Genomic DNA, 21,130 nt, shown 5'->3' with positions numbered 1-21,130 from the left:
TTCTTTGAAGTTAGTGAAGTTGTTTTTGTTGGAACTCATGTGAGAGGAACAACCACTATCCATACACCAATATTCGCTTGAATTCTTTAGCAAGAGAGCCGATTCGAACAACATTGATTTTTCGATCTTTTCTTCAGTAGCGTGACGTGCATTCCAGTTGGAAGTTTGGTTGTTTTGTTTTGATCGAATTTTACGAATATTATTTAACTAAACTATCTGTCCCGATAGTTTTATCCAACGCAATTGAAAAAAATTTTATTTTTCTTTTCGATTTCGTGCCTGGGCCCATAACCTGTTGCTCAGAGTACGCTTTATTCAAAAGGACAGAAAAAATTAACAAGAAAACGGAAGTGCGGAATATTGAATGTATGTTGAAAATATGTGACAGAATAAAAATGTTGAACAATTACAAAAATGATTTATAGATGGCGCAAAAAACTCGTAGACGAAATTGCTTCGCACTGTTGCATTTCTCCAATAATAATAATAAAAATAACAATTTGTAATGAAAAAGATTTTATAGAAATAAATAATAATAGCTGTATTATTAATCTTATAAACAGTAGACGCTCAAATTGCACGCTTATCAACGCTGACCACATTAGCAACCTAGAAGAAGTACAACCCGGAATACTATTTTTGAACAATTATAATGGTTTAATCAAAATAGATGGCAAATCAATAGAACTGAATGGAACATTCATAATCCAACACCACAACTCCACTATCAAAGTGCAAAACAAAAATTTCTACGTACATGAAATGAGTAATTTACAACCTCTTCCACCTGTTCTACAAAAATGAAACCCGAAGACGCCATTCGAAGAAATATTATCCTTGCAGATGATGAAAGGTCTCCAAATACAAAACTTGAAGAAGCTGGAGACGATCAACAAAATCAATAAAGTGAGTTTAACCTCCAATACAGCACTCACAATATCCATAATAATAACTGTCATACTTCTTCTTCTCTTCTTAATTGGCGCTATAACCGCTTACGCGATTTTGGCCGAGTTTAACAAAGCGCGCCAGTCGTTTCTTTCTCGTGCTAACCGGCGCCAGTTGGACACACCAAGTGAAGCCAAGTCCTTCTCCACCTGATCTTTCCAACGCAGAGGAGGCCGCCCTCTTCCTCTGCTACCACCAGCTGGTACCGCATCGAATACTTTCAAAGCCGGAGCGTTTGTATCCATTCGGACGACATGACCCAGCCAACGTAGCCGCTGGATCTTTATTCGCTGCGCTATGTCTATGTCGTCGTAAAGCTCATACAGCTCATCGTTCCATCGTCTGCGATATTCGCTGTTGCCAACGTGCAAAGGTCCAAAAATCTTACGCAGAATCTTTCTCTCGAACACTCCAAGCGTCGCTTCATCGGATGTTGTCATCGTCCAAGCTTCTGCGCCATACGTTAGGACGGGCATGATGAGAGTCTTGTAGAGTGTTAGTTTTGTTCGTCGAGAGAGGACTTTACTACTCAATTGCCTACTTAGTCCAAAGTAGCACTTGTTGGCAAGAGAGATTCTACGTTGGATTTCAAGGCTGACATTGTTATCGGTGTTAATGTTGGTTCCTAAATAGACGAAGTCTTTTACAACCTCAAAATTATAACTGTCAACAGTGACGTGGGTGCCGATACGCGAGTGCGCCGACTGTTTGTTTGAAGACAGGAGGTACTTCGTTTTGTCCTCGTTCACCACCAGACCCATTCGCTTTGCCTCTTTATCCAGTTTGGAGAAGGCAGAACTAACAGCGCGGTTGTTAAGGCCGATGAACTGTCATACTACTCGCACTTAAAATTTCCGGAAAAAGAAAGCCGAAGGTCTTTCAAGGGAATTGTAATAAACCAAACGCCCATGGTACTCCTGAATCTACGGAGATGCGAACAGAGACGTCCGCACTTGAGGAGAGAGGAGCTAACGCAATACTTCACACACCTCAACCAAAATATCATGCTAACCCAACACTCCACACGCGCAACGTTTTAGCTAACGCAATACTTCACACACCTTAACCAAAATATCATGGTAACCCAACACTCCACACGCGCATCGTTTTAGCTAACGCAATACTTCACACACCTCAACCAAAAAGTCATTGTAACCCAACACTCCACACGCGCAACGCTTTTGAGGAAATACCAGAGCAGCGATTGGCGTTCCCATGGGAAACGCCTACTCAGCAAAGTACTGGTCACGTTGCAAGCACACGGGCTTAGCTTTTAGTCTTAGTATTAGAATTAAAATATTTTTAAGTTCAGTTGTAAAGAAATTATCAACGAACGGTCTCGTCCGGAACAATTTTTTTTATAAACCACCACGACCGGGTAGTTTACCTTGTGTATAGTTGGCGCTTATCCGTAGTGTTGTGTGCTTGACCGAACTCTGTCTTCTATTTGTGGTGTGTGATATTTTTCCACAAAAGGAGGGACCTACAGTCTTATATCACCTCAGTTAAGCAACCCAGTTTGCATTTATTGAACACACAATGGATAAGTGGGGGGAGTTGAACATTTTAAAACGGAATTGGAAACAGAGTACCGAAAATATTGGCTTATCAAGAACGTTTTGGTTCCAAGAAGATAACAACCCAAAATACACAGCCGCGACCGTTAAGCTTTAGCTCTCGTACAACACTCCAAAACAGATCAAAACACTCCCACAGTCGCCGAATCTCACTCCTATGGAGCATCTCTGGGATCTGTTAGAAAAAAATTCCAAAGCATGTAATAACAAGTAAAGTAGCTTTGAGAAGTGTTATGTTGGCAGAAGGGGCAAAGATTCCAACCTAGTAAAAAGAGCAGTTAGTAAACTTAATGAAAAATATATTGAGTGAGGTCCTAAAACATTATGGCTATCCAACAAAATATTACTTTTTGTTGTTGTACATTATTTGCTGCTCCTCATCTGCACCAAAATATTTGAGCTCGTTACAAATAAATGGGTGCAACAGTACACCGAATTTAAAAACACTGACGATTTCCCCGGACCAAGGCAAAAACAACCTCTCCGAAGCAAGTTCAGAAGATCATTGATTTAATTTTGAGACAACCCAACTTATCTTTGCGTTACGCTTAGCAGTTTTAAAGCAGTAATAGACGTTCTACCGTTTGCGACAGTATATTATATTCGTGTTCATTTAAGACGCCACAGAATCAATTAAAAAAGTTATTTCACAAACATTTAAAGAACTGTTTATAAGGAAAAACACACTAATTGGTCAAAAGGTACTAATAATATGAATGAGCATCATGCTCTAAACTCAAGTAACTTAATGGTCACTGACCACATGTTTTCTGTAAAAGTGCAAAATAGAAATAAAAGTAAAAGCAACAATATGGAAGGACCATCAGCTGTGAAGCAAATCAACAATAATAACGAATGTGTAATAAATTTCAAAAAATATGGACACGAAAGCAAAGCAAAATAAGTGACGAGCAAATAAGCTCCAACAACAAATCCGCACTGATCGAAAAATGACAAGTGCACAGAAACAAACAAGTCATTGAACAACACCAGAAGCGACAACAAGTCTAAAAACAAAGTGCCACCTATTATAATTTACGATATTGGGCCAGCCGAACTAATTGAGGTGTTAACTAAAGGCATACAAATTAAAAACTTTAGAATCAAAGAAACCAAAGAACAAAAACAAACTCTGTACTTACAAGATTTAAAAATGGCACAGTGGCATGTGGCACAGTTTTCTCCGAAAAAATCCAGGCATAACGCAACCGCATTGCCAATCTTTATGGCACAAATAACACCTGAAAGTAGCATAAATGCACTCAAAACAAAAAAAAAATCATTCAATATAGATGCATAAATTGGGAACGCCTGAAACAGAAGGTTTTGCACAATGTGGCAATTGTCAAGGTTTTTTTATAGCGCAGCCAATCGCCACCTACCGCCCAAATGCGTTTACCTCACAACAGCAAAGATTGCAAAATGGAAAAATCTAGCGATAACGATGAAACCAAAGTATGTTGTGTTTATGTAAAAATAAGGGCATCCTGATTCATACAAGGGATGTGAAAAATATACTAAGCTTAAATTGAAGCTTATTGAAAAGAAAAAGAACATCGCAAAAAACCTATTAAACAACAAAACTTCATTAACCCAATTATAAAATTTACCGATCTCTTTGCTAAATCGACATCCACTCAAAATGTTAGTAATAATGAAAAACTAACTAATAACTTTTTATTATTAGAACTTAAAAAGGCGATGGATAATTTCAGAGAGCAATTTTTAAACCTCCAAAAACAACAGCAAAAGCAAGCTTCTTGCATAGATATTCCTTTTTTTTTTTATTGAGGTTTAACATGGTTAATACAACTAATACTCTGAAAAAACACTTAATATTATATCTATAAATGTTAATTCCTTAATCACAAATCCTAGAGGTATGATCTTGATAGGTTCTTTACACTAAACCTATCGACATATTATATTTATATGTACACCTATTTCTACCGATGGCGGTCAAATGACTGCCTTTGAAATAAGGATTATAATCTCTTCCAGTTGAATGTAATTATTTCAGAATTTAGCATAAACAATAAACACAAAATAATTATAATATAATATTTAAAAAACATTTATTCTTCGGGCTTTAGGAGTACATTTTTAGAAAGAAGGCTCAATCAACTGAAGATTCAATATTCTGATCGTTTCCTTCACATTCATCTTCGGAACTGGGGTGGCTTCGGGTGCCTTTTATATGTCGGGATTAGAGAACAAAAACAAATTTTAATCATCGAAAATCACTTTATTGTTTTTCAAAATATTCTCCATGAAGATCTATACAATTTGCATGCGTTTGAACCAATTGTCGAAGCACTTTTGCCACTCTGAATGAGGTACCTCCAAAACATGCATTCTGAATGCCGCAACCGCTTCTTCAGGTGTCGAAAAACGTTGACCTCTCAGTTTGTTTTTTACGTACGGGAATAAACAAAAGTCATTCGGTACCACGTCAGGACTATACGGCGGATGACCCATTAATTCGATGTTTTGGGTGCTCAAAAATGCAGTTGTTTGAGCCGATGTGTGAGAGCTCGCATTATCCTGGTGAAGAGTGATCCGTCTTTGGCGATTGGTTTTCCTAATTTCTTGGAAGACAACTGGCAAACAAATTGTTGTGTACCACTCAGAATTTACTGTTCTGCGTTGTTCTAGTGGTACGGTTGCGACATGTCCAGTTTTTCCGAAAAAACAGGCGACAATTTGCTTGGAAGTGCTTCGTGCTTCGATCAATGGTTTTCGGAACAACAACTGATTTTGGACGACCTTCACGAAATTCGTCTTGGAGTGAACTACGACCACGATTGAATTCACCATACCATCGATAAACACTGATCCTTGATGGAGCTTCATCGCCAAAAAATGAATTAAGTTCATCCATGCAATGTTGCTGAGTTAATCCACGTCGAAAGTTGTAAAAAATAATCGCACGAAAACGTTCACGATTTAATTCCATTTTTGGACCGAGATGAATCTTTTAAGTTACTGTAAACAACACAAATAGCGCTGGTATTTCAAAACGTTCTGAGTACGTAAAAGCCAAAAAATGTCAAATGTCAATGTGGGGTTGCGATACAGCTATCAGTTGCCAGATTGCAACACCAGGGTTGCCAAATCCCGACATATAAAAGGCACCCCTCGTAATCTCATTCTTTTTCGACCCCTACGAGTGTTCACAATGTTCTCATCCTCATTATCCGTAGCGTATAGCTCAGAGTCAGTGTCTAATGGATCATATATGCTATCCCCACTCCCAGAATTCTTTTCTCCATCTACTTCAGAGCATAGTTCACTTATATTATTTATTTCTTCCAGCAGTCGCTCTGTCCTTGCGCAAAACAAACTGCAAGCATGGCGTTTTCCTAGAACACAATCGGATGACATTTTCTTGGAAAACTACTGTTTTTGTGTTAAGTTTGAGATTTCAATGCAGATAACTTCATAAAATTTCCTAGGTGTGTTCAAAAAGTGTCGCAAATTTTGTGGTTTTTCAAAAATTATTTATTTATTCATTATTATCTATTTTGTCCCCTTCAAAGTAATCCCCATTACATATTATGCATTTGCGCCAACGTTTTTTCCAATATTCGAAGCACTTCAAAAAATCGTTTTTTTTATCTTGTTCAGCTCCTCCTTCGAAGCCGTATTTATCTCACCAATTGTAGCGTAGCGTCGACCTTCCATGGGCCTCTTCAGTTTCGGAAACAAGAAAAAGTCACAGGGGGCCAGATCTGGAGAATACGGAGGCTCTGGTATCATTAGTGTGTTGTTTTTGGCCAAAAAGTCGCGCACAAGGAACCATGTGTGAACAGGGGCGTTGTCGTGATGCAAGAGCCAATTTTTGTTCTTCCACAAATCCGGGCGTTTCTGGCGGATTGCTTCGCGCAAATTACGCATAACTTGCAGGTAATATTCCTTATTGACCGTTTTACTCTGTGGGAAGAACTCGTGATGCACATTGCCCCTGCAATCAAAGAAAACGGTAAGCAAAACTTTTACATTCGTGCGAACTTCATTGAGATGACCGAACTACATTGAGATGATTGAGCTTTGGTTTCAGCGTCATATCCATAAACCCACGATTCGTCACCAGTTATGACCCTCTAAAGTAAATTTGGGTCGTCACGGACAGAGTCCAACGTCTCATTAGCAATGGTCATGCGATGCTGCTTTTGGTCGAAATTGAGCAGCTTTGGTACAAATTTAGGGCGACCCGTTTCATGTCCGAATCATTGAAAAAAATCGAATGGCACGAGCCAATCGATATGTCTAGGTCCTCAGCAACTTCTCTAACGGTGATTCGACGATTAGCCAATACCATTTTCTTCACTTCATCAATTTTTTCGTGTGTTGTTGAAGTGATCGGGGTAAGGCACGCTTTTCGTCATTCACATCTTTTCGGCCTTCTGAGAACATTTTGTACCACCGATAAACGTTGCTTTGGTCCAAAGTTGCTTCTCCGTATGACAGAGTCAATATTCGGAATGCTTCCGCGCACTTAATTTGGTTTTTCAGACAAAATTTTATACAGGTTCTTTGATCCATCTTTTTGAATAAAAATCGAAGACGACCCGAAACACGTGCAATCAAAGCGGCTGTCAACAATTAACTGAGCATGCGAACCCGTCGGCATGAGTGAGAGACATGAGTACCAACATATCGCCACAAAAAAAACGAAATTCGAATATACGTAACCTGCGCAAATTCAAAATTCGCGATACTTTTTGAACACAATTCGTATATTCTAGCGGTCAAAAGACCGCTCAGGGTAGACAACGGTAGAGTACATATCATTATCAGGAAAAACGAAAGAAGAAGAGAAATATATATTGAAACATTAAACAGCTATATATTATAGAAAAACTCGTGCAGTCTCAAAAGCGGTCATTTGACCGCTCTGGTAGGTTTAGTGTTAATAAAGCATAAACCAGACATCGTTCTATTGAACGAAGCTAAACTAAACAATAGGCACAAAGCTTTGGTTCAATACCTATATTCTAATACGTAAGAATAGAGCTAATTCATAAATACATAAACGTTAGAAGCATCGGAAAAATGTCATGTTTAGAATCTTGTATTATAAAAATACCTTGTTTACTTCCCAAGTGGTAATAACAATGATCATTTCGAGATGGATTTTAATATTTTATTTCAAAACTTGTAGCTAGAAAATCCCGACAATCTCTTCCTAATCGCGGTAGACCTAAATAGTAAACATGGTAACTGGAGAATGCAACTAGCAACCAAAAAGAAGAAATTCTTCACAAATGGATTGAAGAACACCAAATTAAATATCGCTGTGAACTTTACGCTTCAGTAACGCCATCTTTCCCCAGATTAAATACTACGAATTCTCTCAGAAACTATGATTATAGGAGAACAAATTGGAATAAATTCAAACGCAAAATCATACAGAAATTATCATATTATTAATTTTAAATTTAGAAAATACAGAAATAGGCGTTCATTTAAACGCACTATCTAACATAATATTGAAGAATATGTTCCTAAATTTCTGAAAATTGACACATATAAAATATACCACAATACTATAATCATGGAACTGCATAAAGAAAAAAGTAATATTCTCTCTGCAATAAAAAACACAATAGAAGGGAAATAATACTCCGGGACGAAATACTATCACAGCTTAAAGGTAGGCTTAAATTAACTGAGGTTTAACTAAAAGAAAACATAAACTTATTATCGAATGACTACTATAAAAGAAAGCTGACTGCAATAGACCCTCTCAAGACTCGTTGGGCATGTTTAAAAAAATGTAAAAACACACTTTAAGCCATATACTGTACTCGAATTGAATAAAATTGAAATACCTGTAAGCTCTAAACATATGCTTACATACATACATAATTGGCGCGTACACCTTTTTTGGGTGTTTGGCCGAGCTTCTCCTCCTATTTATGGTGTGCGTCTTGATGTTGTTCCACAAATGGAGGGACCTACAGTTTTAAGCCGACTCCGAACGGCAGATATTTTTATGAGGAGCTTTTTCATGGCAGAAATACACTCTGAGGTTTGCCATTGCCTGCCGAGGGGCGACCGCTATTAGAAAAATGTTTTTTTTAATTTTCGTGTTTCACCCAGATTCGAACCGACGTTATCTCTGTTAATTGCGAATGGTAGTCACGCACTAACCTATTCGGCTACGGCGGCCGCCAAACATATACTTAAAGAGGCTAATATAGACGAAACTAAAATCGGAACTACATCCGACTATCTTATAGCAAGAGAACAAGACCTCATACTTAACTCCATAGGTTCATATATGCATTCTGATCCGCAAAGCAGAATGATCCTGATAATTATACTCACAACATAGCAATAAAATCAACCAGTTTTCAGAAATTAAAAACAAATTTGATATTTTGGATTACATAAAAGCTACATTTAACGAAAATAAGAAATCAAATATGCTAGAAGACAATCAGACCGATAATACTGTACGACAGTGATATTATACTTTTATTTGTAGGTATAGTAAAACTAAGAACAATGGTATAGGAGAAATTTCCAATATACCCCCAAAATCTCATTTTTTGGCCATAAAACCGTTTTTCAGTAGGTTGATGTGAACAATCACTCCTAACTTCGCCAATTTCCATCCGATTTCGAATTTGTTTTTTTAGTTCGAAAGAACAAAAACAAGCCTTTTTGACAGTTTGTTGACAATTTTTCTGAAATGACAACTGACGAGACTGTAGACGAAAGTATTTGGAATTTTTTTATTTTATCTCTATTTTTTCAACTTTGACATAATTTGTACGATATCCGATATTGTAGATTTTTTTTAGTACACTGCTCTTATAGTAAATTTAATTTTGCGTCGAATGAGCTATATTTGACTGTAATTGAATTAAAATTATTAGAGTTGTGTCTTACAGAGAAGTAATAATTTAAAACTGATGAAGAGAATGACAAATGTACCGTACCGTACTAAACTCCAAAGGGCCGTTTCCAATGCATTTTTAAGTTTGGAACCAGTTCCGCTGTGTACTGCACCGTACCGCACCGTACCATACCGTACAGGGCTGCACTGCACAATACTCCAATAAATATTATGTGTTTATAATGACACTTGTTATCATTTTCATGCTTCGAAACACATCCTTATTCCCATTTAGCGTAAGTTATACCTACATACCAAATTAGTAAAAAAAAAAAAAATCTTAAAACCCACACAACTTTATTAATTTTAATTCAATTACAGTCAAATATAGCTCATTCGACGCAAAATTAAATTTACTATAACAGTAGTGTACTAAAAAAATCCTCAATATCGGATAATATCGTAAAAATTATGTCAAAGTTGAAAAATAGAGAAAAAATAAAAAAATTCCAAATACTTCCGTCTACAGTCTCGTCAGTTGTCATTTCAGAAAAATTGTCAACAAACTGTCAACAAGGCTTGTTTTTGTTCTTTCGAACTAAAAAAACAAATTCGAAATCGGATGGAAATTGGCGAAGTTAGGAGTGATTCTTCACATCAACCTACTGAAAAACGGTTTTATGGCCATAAAATGAGATTTTGGGGGTGTAGTGGAAATTTCTCCTATACCATTTTTTTAGTTTTTCTATAGCTACAAGTTGTGCTAGGTCTCCATAAAAGTATATTTAATTTTTTTTTATCACACAGTGTAATTACTTCGCCCCTTCGGGCACAATAACCGGTATTTTCACGAACCTTCCAGCAGAACTGTCATCTGGCCTGGATAACATGCCTAATTAATACTGTTCTAAAAAATTTACCATATATAATGATGTTAGAATGTTGCTCACTGATTAATAATATGTTGAATAGCGCTTATTTTCCCCAAAATTGGAAAAAGGCGAAAAACATCGTTATACCCAAAAGAGACAAAGATCATAAGCCTTCTCCCTAATATCAGCAAGGTATATGAAGCTCTCATAAATAATAATATAAACAAATTTTGTGTAGAAAATAAACTTGAAAGTGAAATACAGCTTGGTTTTAAACACAGACATCTACCACTCAAGCAATTCAGTGTCTCGTCTCATACATAAACTGGAACTAGCATAAAAAATGTTGCACAGGTGCATGTCTGATTGATTTAGAAGCTGCCTTTGATAGACTATGGATAAAACGTCTAATATTTTAACTAATTAAATGCAAATTCCCTTTACATCTGTTGATGTTTATTTACAATATGATCTACAATAAAGAATATTTAGGAATAAACCTGGACAAGTTTTTATACTTCAATCAAATCACGCAAATCAACAGTTGGAGCGGGCCACAAGGGCATTCTTTTTATATAAACAATTATTCTCTTCATGACACATATCCTCTAAAGTGAAAATAATCATGTACCAATGTTTAATACGACCTATAATTACATACAGTGTTCCCATATGGTTCAACATACATTGTGTAAAATAAGTACCCGGAATTTATAATTTAAACTCTCCCGGGAATACCTGACACTTCAAATTTGGTTTTTTCATGTTGGTACACATGTCCTTGAATGCACAAGCCTTATTAGAACGGGATCTATTACTTAGTGTGTTTTATTCTGCAGTCAAAGTGAGTTGATCTTTTGTTTACTTGGCGAATTTTACTATGGATTTTTGCAAAAAGAGCATCGGAAGGAGGTCTCTGAAGACATGGTTTCCCGAGCTAATACGGACCCTACGTTCATGAAACGCATAATAACTGGTGATGAGACATGGGTCTACGAGTACGATATGCAAACCAGTCAGCAATCGTCTGAATGGCGCTTCGAGAACGAGCCGTATCCAAAAAAACCACGCCAAAGCCGGTCAAAAGTGAAGGTTATGCTCACGGTTTTCTTTAATTACCAAGGCGTGGTGCACTCTGAGTTCCTTCCAGAGGGCCAAACGGTTAATAAGGAATATTATTTATCCGTTTTAAGGCGTTTACGTGAAGCCATTCGCCGTAAACGGCCCGAACTGTGGAAGGACAATTCGTGGATTCTGCACGACGACAACACGCCATCGCACCGAGCCTTGATTGTACGCGAATACAAGCCCAAAAACTTAATAAATAATTACTATCGAACAGCCACCGTATTCGCCAGATCTCGCACCCTGTGACTTTTTTCTCTTCCCAAAACTAAAATTGCCACTTCGGGGAAGGCGTTTTGAGTCGATTGAAGACATTAAAAAAAATTCGCTAAAGGAGCTGAAGGCCATCCCGGCGCCGGCCTACCAGCGGGCCATGGATGACTGGGTTGTTCGTTGGAATATTTGTATCGGCTCAAAAGGAGCCTATTTTGAAGGCGATCCAACAAATAATGATGAATAATATGAAAAAATGTGTCTTTTTTTTAAATTCCGGGTACTTATTTTACACAATGTATCTCCATCCTTCAAGGAAACGCAAACGTCTCAGAGCATGCACGTCAATATACAGAACTTCACATAATGATTACACAAAATACTATTCTAATAGTCACCTCTATAAAATATCTGAAGTTCACAGAATAGATAATTACATGATTAATCTCATAAAGAAGAGCATACAAAGACGCCTAAACTGCAATATGAACAATCTCATAAATGGCTCATTCTACACTAACGAAGAGTACATAAACAACTCTCCGGATCTAGGATTTATCCCCCTGAGACCTTGATCTATCTTGACAAAAACAAATTGGTGCAAAATGATGAGGCTCTATCGATATTACTCCACAGATACCGCAGAGCTAAAGATAAATCGATAAAATCCTCTAAACCTACCGGAAATGAGCTTAGATTCGATATGACTGTTTAGGCCACACCCTAAAGTCTCATAAATATTTAGCCACCCTAATGTTAATTGCGCCTACCGTTCCGACTGTTGCAAACCACCGGTTCCAGTCGCTGCAACGTTAAGGCTGTTAACCTTGGCATTTCGCCGCCGAACAGTTAAAACGTTTACCGTGTTAAACGCTGTTCGGCCAGGTTACTTTCGCTTTAATTTTAAATTTCATTTTCACTACGATTTTTCTAACCCAAGGATCAAGACGTGTCAGCTGACCAAGGTAATTGAGACATTTATATCTACATACATACAAATATTAATAAAAACAGATAATAACTCGAAATTGACACGCCTCTTTATTTTGTTTTTCTCTCATCTGCGTCGCCCTCCGTAAATGACTATACCTTTCAAAGATCGTAAAGCTTAAACGCCAAATATTTTGATGGCAAAAGGAATAATATATGTATGTGCATATATAATATTAGGCTTTTTTTTTTAATTTGCATCGTCTGTTTTTATCTTATACCCCGTTAACTTGTTGCTTGTATAATGCTTTTTTTTTTCATTATATACCCAAAATAATCTACGTGTTTACTAATGATGAATGTGCAAACTTTCTTAGTAATTACTTAGTAATTATTATCACAAAAGTATATAGAACATGTTAGTCAAAGATGCTGAGAGTTCAACTTGGGACATTGTATCTTAAATTTTTGTTTAAATTTATTAATCTTGTTTATTTAGATTAAGGCAATTTATGTACGAAATTTTTTCAAATAAACAGAATAAAAAAACCGATTCGAGGAAGACCGTTGAAAAGACCTCAAATTCCGGAGCATATTGAAAAAGCGCTGTTCTCATTATTACACATAGAAAAAAGACTTGCATGGCCCCAACAAATTCAGACCAGATTTGGGCAAACGTAATATTCACGGATGAAGCTTCCTTTTGGGAGAGTAGTTCATACGTCACTGCTGCTGATAATCGGTGTATTGCGGATACTCGACAACTTCAACAAACTGTTAAAATCGATGCAGTGCAGTTTAATGTTAAAATCGTGCAGTGCAGTTTATTAGAATCGAATTGGTCAAATAGTTTCCAAAATATGGCGGTCACGCTCCTATAAGATAGACTGTATATATGTATTTATGTCTAATGGCAGTTGTTGCCAGTGTTTTTCTGTAGCTAAAAAGTAGTTTTAGGTAGGGCGTTCTTTATTACTAGTATGCAAAATAACGTGCCGAATACAAAAAAAGGCAATTCACAGCATTACTAATACGTATACTTATTAATATAATATATTTCTAATCTATATTTCATTGTGAAATTATGAATTTTATATTTCAGATCTATTGGGCGAATTACATCTGCGAAAGGTAACAGCGAATACGGTCTTACAATTCAGCTATTAAAATGTTGGTTTTTTTTTCACTCGAACTTTTGCTTTTTTCCATTAGAACTTATTACTTAAGTTTAAGACGCCAGCAGTCAATTAAATTTTCTCAATTCTGACAAGCTGCAAAACATGCTTGCGATGTTTCGACAAAAATGCAGTAAAACAATTAACAGTATTGCAACTATTTAATAATAAAACACATTGAAATGGGTTTAGGATATGATATTTATATGGGCAGCAAGATAAAAAAGTTAGATACGGTGGTAAAGTTATAAACACCCGCGTGTACAGTAATTGTCACAAAACGAAAGGTCAAATACAACATAATAGAATATTTTCGCATATCTCTGGAAGCGATAAATGATTCGAGCTATCCCGCCGACGACGAATATCGACCAAATGCCTTTCGCTTCCGTCTATTAAGATAGAGAGAAATCTCCGGAACGTTTTAATACTACACATTAAATAGTTTTTGAAACGAAACTAAATTCTCTATTGTGCAAAAAAAGGCTTTAATCTGAAAAATAATGAAATTGAAGCAAAATGTGAATCAGGTTGACGATATCGCATAAACAATTAATGATATTTCCTTTTCATGAAGCAAAACAATTGTCAACATGATTCGTGATTCATTCTCTGTTTTAAATGTGTTACCCCACCCTCAACATAAACCCAAGACGACCGTGGTTTACCATTTTGATACAAAGGCACTTCTACCTTAAAGTAGTTAATAACTCTTACCCTACGTCCTCAATAAATATACTCCACCGTAATCAAAAAGTTCCGGAAATAAATATAGTAAAAAATTCAAAATACAAAGTTATTTTTCTAAAGAGGTATTAAAGTCCAAGGTATTAAAGGTATCAAAGTACTGTCCATCAACTGCAACGCACATATTCGAGAATTCGATTCCGCTCTCGAAAAATTTCGAGAACTCTATTTTCAATATACTCATCAGATCTGTCTTTGATTTTTACATTACTTCCATTCGGCCGTTGACACGCGTCCCCCTTAATGGTTTTTGATTCGATCAAACAGAAAAAAATCGCGCTAAACGACCTGATATAATTCGTCGGCTACTGAAGAGTATTCCTTTCGTTCTTGGTGAAAATTTCACGGATAATGATGGCACTGTGCGACAGTGTGTTATCATATTGCAAAATCCACGTATGCGTCTCACAACGCCCACGTATACGTCTCATAACCCCAAAATAAAAGTCCTTATTAACTGTCTAACTTTCTGGCAAAAAAATCGTGATGTACAATAACGTTGCAATCCATAAAGTCGTAGATATCATTTTCTTTTTTGACTAAAAGCGACGTAGTTCTTTTTGACCTTGGAGCTCATTCGGAACTTTCTACTCACTGGCCTAATGTCTGGATTGCGTGTCCCACTCAGAAGCCAGCGTCTCGTCCCCAGTAATAATACGTTTGATGAATTTGGGTCGAATTCAGGGAACGTACATGAGAAAAGGCGGTTGAACTCATAAACGGCAACCTAACAAAAAAGCCAATTGAATTTGCAGTTATTGCGGGAACTTTTTGATCAAGTAGGTTTACCAATCAGGATTTTGCTATATGTACTTAAAAAATGTGTCAATGTTATTTGATAAAAAAATGTATTCCTCTTTAATTGATCATATTTGCTTATTCATCGGATATAATTTTCATTGTTGTTTTTATATTTTTTCAAAATAATTTCTATAAATATACCTATATAAAATTTGTGCACATTTAATTATCAAAAATTAAACATGTTTACATTTTCTCATTGAAAGTGTCACTTACACTATATTACAATACATTATTTATACTTTCTTTTATAACGATAATGTGGGGAGTTAGCAATTATAAGCCGTAAAAACACAAATAAATGCTAAAAACACAAAACATGTTGAGCAGCAAACTACATATAATAGAGTTTTGTGTACATAGATATCAAAGTAGGGATCCTTCTGCGAATTTCGATTTATATGTATCGGCATATTTTTTCACTTGCAAATGACACGGCTGCTGTTATTTAATTTTTAGCATTAAATTTAAACTGCTAGAAATATTAAAATCGATAGAATATTTTCAGTACCGAATCAAAGGTTTCTTTAAATCAGTAAACATAATAAACGAATCAGTATAAACGCGATTGAATGTAGAGTCGCGTACATCGTTCAGCGTTTTGCAAAATCCGAACGCGATTGAATATAGAGAGTCGCGTACGTCGTTCAGCGGCTCTCGATGAATAGCATAAGTGCAAGGATACAATTGTCTCGAGGAGCGAGTTGCCGTAGTCGATAACGTAAAGTAGATATTTCACATCTCTGGAGTAAAACCAAATGCAGGGAAGATGCTTAGGATGTTCTGTACAGCATGCGAATATCGTTCAAGTGAGTCGAGTCGTGTTTAGCATAGCAGAAGTGAGGTTTTAATTAGCCAAGAGGCTAATGAAGTTCTACTTAGAATACTATATGTAAGTATAAGAAGGGAAGTTAGTCTTACGATTGTGACACAGCGCGCCCTTTTGGAAAATCTACCATGATAACTCAACGTCGAACTGAACCTGCTGAACTTCAGGGATGGTTGCCTCAAGAAGGACGTGGATGGTCAGCCATTCCTATAGTGTGATGGATTCGGTCGAAACTGTGACGATATATGACTATGATACACAAAATTTATTATTTTTGGCATTCTTTTAGCCAAAGTGCATTGTAATATTATTAAGCCCCAATTGAATTCAGCTACTTGAATTAATGCAATTTCCGATGCCTAATATAGAAAAAAGCGTAGTAAATAAATAGTCCTACATAATCAAAGTTCTTATTTCTACATTTTAAATACATAGTACTGTCCTGGGATTCTCTCATAGTGGTTTCGTGTAAATGAATTTAAATTAAAATAAAATAATTGTATTTTAAGTTATTATTTTACAAATCCTTACAATTTCCAATAAATCTTTATATCATACATTTGTTGAAAAAATTGCTTATTTATATGTTTTTATATACGTTAGTCTGTCAAGAACGTGGTTCTGTTTCCCACTAAAATTGGAACTCTGCATACGACAAGTCATGACTAAATCACCAGTAGCCAGATTTTTATAAATGAGCTGCATATTTGTAGTTTTATATTAGGTGGTAAAGATGGTTTTTGGTGGTAGATACATTGTACATCCAAATTTGTAATTTATGAAGACGTGTGCCAGTTATTTACCTTACAAATGCTAAAATATAATATATTTAGATTTTTAATTAATTTTCCCAACAGGTTGCAACAAGATCAATTAAGTATTTCCCTGGCATATACAAAATTGTATGTGTATTATAATTATAATTATAATATCGTACTCACCACTTGTAAACAAATTGGTACCTCCACTCAAATTTTCTAAACATATATTGTCCCTTATTGTGTAATACGAAATATTTAAGAAATTATTTTCAATCAATTGTGTTTTTGATTCAGCTGAAAGATCTTCATATAGATGTCAGCAAGCAGAGGTTTCTTCACTACCTAAAGTAAATGCCACATTTTCCAATTTATGCGATAAATGCATTTTTTTGCAATTAACATCGGTATCCAAAGCGTGCATTATCTATGGAAAATATATGAAACATACAAAAACTTACAATTAGCCAAAAAAGTTAATATATAAAATTTTAGGGGGAGTTGTGCCATGGTACAGAAGCGTAAACGAATAATAATGTAAGGGTGAAAAGTAAGGTTTTCTCAAAGTTATTCTTTGATTTTTGTTCCGAATATATGTAGATAGGGCTTTAGGGTTGCTTCATAACTTTAACGAGTACTTGTTTATTCGTTTCTTGTTAGTTGATCCCGCTGTTTCTTGTTTGTTGATCTCGCCGTTTCTAGTTGAGGGAAGGCACTTTAAAATTAAACCCAACCTTTGTTGACCTATTAAAGTGTAGCTTTCAGCCATTACTTGCATTTATGTACTAACATAAAAAGAAATGTCAATCCGTGATTGGTAGCCTTCGAAGGTGGCCACTAACGATGCCATTTCCTTGTGCCCTTGAAAAATTTATTACAACTCATGAAAAGAGTTTTTATATACTTCCCTATAAAGAGGCATCTTGTCAAATATGCGAATTTCATATATATATATTGTATATACCTATGTATACACGTTCACTTTAAGACTGAATACCCTATGCGCATGCACCTCTGCTTATGTTCATTGGCCTAATAACTATTGTAATTTCTAGATCTAGAAGCTCATATCTTCTGGTGAGTTCCGTCCCGCTATCTGCTGTCGTAATCAAGCAAAATTCATGTTTTTGTTTTGGCATATATATATATTAGTTGGCGCTTACACCCTTTTTTGCGTGTTTGGCCGAGCTCCGCCTTCTATATTTGGTGTGCGTCTTGACATCTTTCCACAAAATGAGTGCGCTACAGTTTTATGCCACCTCCGAACATCAGATGGTAGAAATGCACTCGGACGTTTGCCGTTGCCAGCCGAGGAGCGACTGCTATTAGAAACAGCTTTTTCTATCATTAAACGGGTCGTACCCGGGTTCTCGAAGCCGGCTACTGAAATTTATTGCAGTGTGCTTCAGCTTTAACAGTTAGTGTTTGGTTTGCCATCAGTATCTCGGTTGTAAGTAGCACTTATGTATGTAGAATGTTCATGTTTTTTTTTTGTGAGCTTGGGTTACATTTTTCATATCACAATTTCACACCGCACGCGCGTTCATTGACCATTCGAGTATCCTTTATTTATGGTGTTAGGGGTTTAACACTAGAAAACCGGAATTTTGAGTTACCTGGAAAGGCCAATGTTGTATTTACGTTTCATGCCTTTATATTTTTGATTTAATCATTATTAATTTGGCAGTACACTCCCTACTGCTGACCCTGGAAAGAGGTGGTTGCCACGTCACAGTTTACGCAGATGACTTTGCAATTGCCGTTAAAGGCAAATATCCCAACACTCTGATGGATATTCTGCGCTCTAACATGGCCACACTTAGAAGCTGGACTGAGGCTCCTATAATCTCCGCGCTAATTTTTAAGGGTGTGGAGATTCCTTTGAAAGAGAATGTCAAGTGCCTAGGACTCATTTTAGACAGGAAACTCACGTGGAAATCTAATATTGAGGAAAGAGTGAAGAAGGCCAACGTTGTATTATATACATGCAAAATAGCGGTCGGTATCAAATGGGGACCAACACCTCGTATTACGCACTGGCTCTATACTTCTGTAGTTAGGCCAATCTTAATGTATGGAATACTTGTATGGTGGCCATCTGCTCAAAAGGCGACTTACGCTAAAATCATGATTAAGGTCCAAAGAACAGCTTTTTTATTCATCTCTGGCGCTTTAAGGTCTACCCCAAACAAAGCGCTGGAAGTGCTAATCAATTTACCTGCCCTAAACTGGTAGAGAAACACAAGGCCGCCGCCTCGACGCTCAGACTCAGAAGTGTGACGCTATGGAAAGACCGATGGCTTGGCCACACTTCTATTTTGCACTCTCTGAATAGTCACAAACAAGAAATAGACTACTCTATCCCTAGACACAACTTTGAAAGGCTCTTCATGGCGAGTATACCGTCAAGGGGTGGCAGACACCAAGGCCATGGAGAAGGGGGGAATTAAACTTTTATACAGATGGTTCCAAACTAGACGATAAGGCTGGCTATGGAGTTTTCTCGAAGGAATTAGGATTGGAATTATCCGTTCGACTACCAGACTACTGCAGCGTCTATGAGACCGAGGTACTAGCTATAAAAGAAGTGGCTACATATCTAAATACGCACGCCGTAACAAAAACGACTATAAATATATTCTCGGATAGCCAGGTGGCCATCAAATCAATGAATGCGGCTTTACTAAGATCAAAGATTGCACAGGAAAGCCGAGCAGCCCTAAATGATATTAGCGTCGTATTCAATGTCAGCCTTATTTGGATTCCGGGACATAAAGATATTGAGGGAAACTGTAGAGCTGATGAGCTAGCCAGAAAAGGTACTGATCTTCAACTGTTCCGTGATAAAAGTACCATTGGAATACCTTTGGCTACGAGTAAATTAATAATAAAAAACAACATTACCCAAGAGGCCAATAGGTCATGGGAAGAAGAAGATACATGCGTAACAGCCAGGCTACTATGGCTGCAAATAAATAGGAAAAGGACAAAGGAATTGCTTAGCCTCTCAAGAGACAATATCTCTAAGGTCGTGGCTTGTTTAACCGGTCACTGGCTATTTGGCAGGCATTCCTCGAGATTAGGAGTTTTCTTCCATGAATATTGCAGACGTTGCAGAGATGAAGACGAGGAAGAAACGGTCGAGCACTTCCTTTGCAATTGCCCAGCCCTAGCTAAATCAGAGCAGGTTGTCTAGGTAAATACGATTTTAATTCTCTTACAGAACTGTCTGGCGTGGGGTTGGCGTCTATACTACGTTTCATAAGAGCCACAAAATGGTTCCACAAAGGAAGATAAATGAGGTTCCCGTGTAGCACAGTGGTATCACAACGGACTTGTAAGGTCTAAGTGAGTTGGTCGTGCAGATCGCCTGCCACCATAATCTCACCTAACCATTAGCTTAAAGTAACATATAAAAGTAATGAATGAAGCATAATTTTCGGAGCACCGAGGTCATTTGAATATATTCTATCAAAAATTTGATTGCGGTCATTTAACAGCTTTGATCTATCAGTGTTACCATACTTCTTCCTGTGTACCGGAAGAAAATTTCGAAAGATGTTAACTGTAAGTGTACCTATGAAACCTATTACATGCAGTGATTGAAATTGTTACACGTTCCGTAGTTTCATACTCAATTTCGTGGTTTTAATTTTTATTTTCGCTACTGCTTTCAAATTGAGCAGATCTTTAGTAAATATTGCAGATAGCGCAAAACGTTGTAGCAACTGCTTTGCTCTGCTCCAAGTAGCGTTAAGTTTCTGCTTGTAGCACACAGCAATAGTCACAAAATGTTATAAGATGTTATTTATATTAAAAAATGAATTTTTTAATGTTTATTGTGATCAGGAAAAGGTTTCAAATAAAATTTTATCAACATATTTTTCAATAAACCATTTGATGATTGAAACCAACGAAAATAGGGGTGTCTGTAGATTTTGTTCATCACTATATGTCCCGGAGCCTTCCAGCACTGGTGACGCTGCCGCAGCATCAGTGATCACCTTGCGTAATGCCCTTTCGCCTATGTACACATCAATGGGAATGGGATTGATGTTGCTCTGAATTTTAAAATTTGAAAGATCGATCCAAGGAGCACCAAGAGATTTGGTGGCTCCTAAAACCCTCAGGCTAAAAAGCCCAGTAGTAAGTAGTCAAGGAGGGAAGGAAAAAAGTATCAGAGAAAGAGATAGAAAAGAATAGAGACAGAGATAAAGGTAGTTAGTCCTGTGAAATTTTTTCAGATTCTTTGGCAAATCTGTAAATATCCTCCAGATTTAGAGAACGAATATTACTCATTTTCACGAC

General features: G+C 36.7%; 1 protein-coding gene across 2 annotated transcripts in view; it reads right to left on the bottom strand.

Annotated features, from left to right (window-relative positions):
• The window catches only part of LOC128870469 (plexin-B), a 197,162-nt gene that overhangs the window by 34,495 nt on the left and 141,537 nt on the right, over positions 1-21,130 (bottom strand). The window contains exons 11-12 of one of the 2 annotated variants that reach the window (XR_008455383.1): positions 17,006-17,249; positions 15,442-16,877 (exon numbers count right to left, since the gene is read on the bottom strand). The gene's annotated coding sequence lies outside the window, so the exon portion shown is untranslated. Of the gene's footprint in view, positions 1-15,441; positions 16,878-17,005; positions 17,250-21,130 lie in introns of those variants that run through there. The other variant, XR_008455384.1, reaches the window with a different exon arrangement.

This window comes from Anastrepha ludens, chromosome X (genome assembly GCF_028408465.1).
Source record: "Anastrepha ludens isolate Willacy chromosome X, idAnaLude1.1, whole genome shotgun sequence".
Classification (NCBI taxonomy): Eukaryota; Metazoa; Arthropoda; class Insecta; order Diptera; family Tephritidae; genus Anastrepha; species Anastrepha ludens.
Note: the sequence above shows the minus strand (reverse complement) of the source record. Positions and strands in the feature narration are given on the sequence as shown.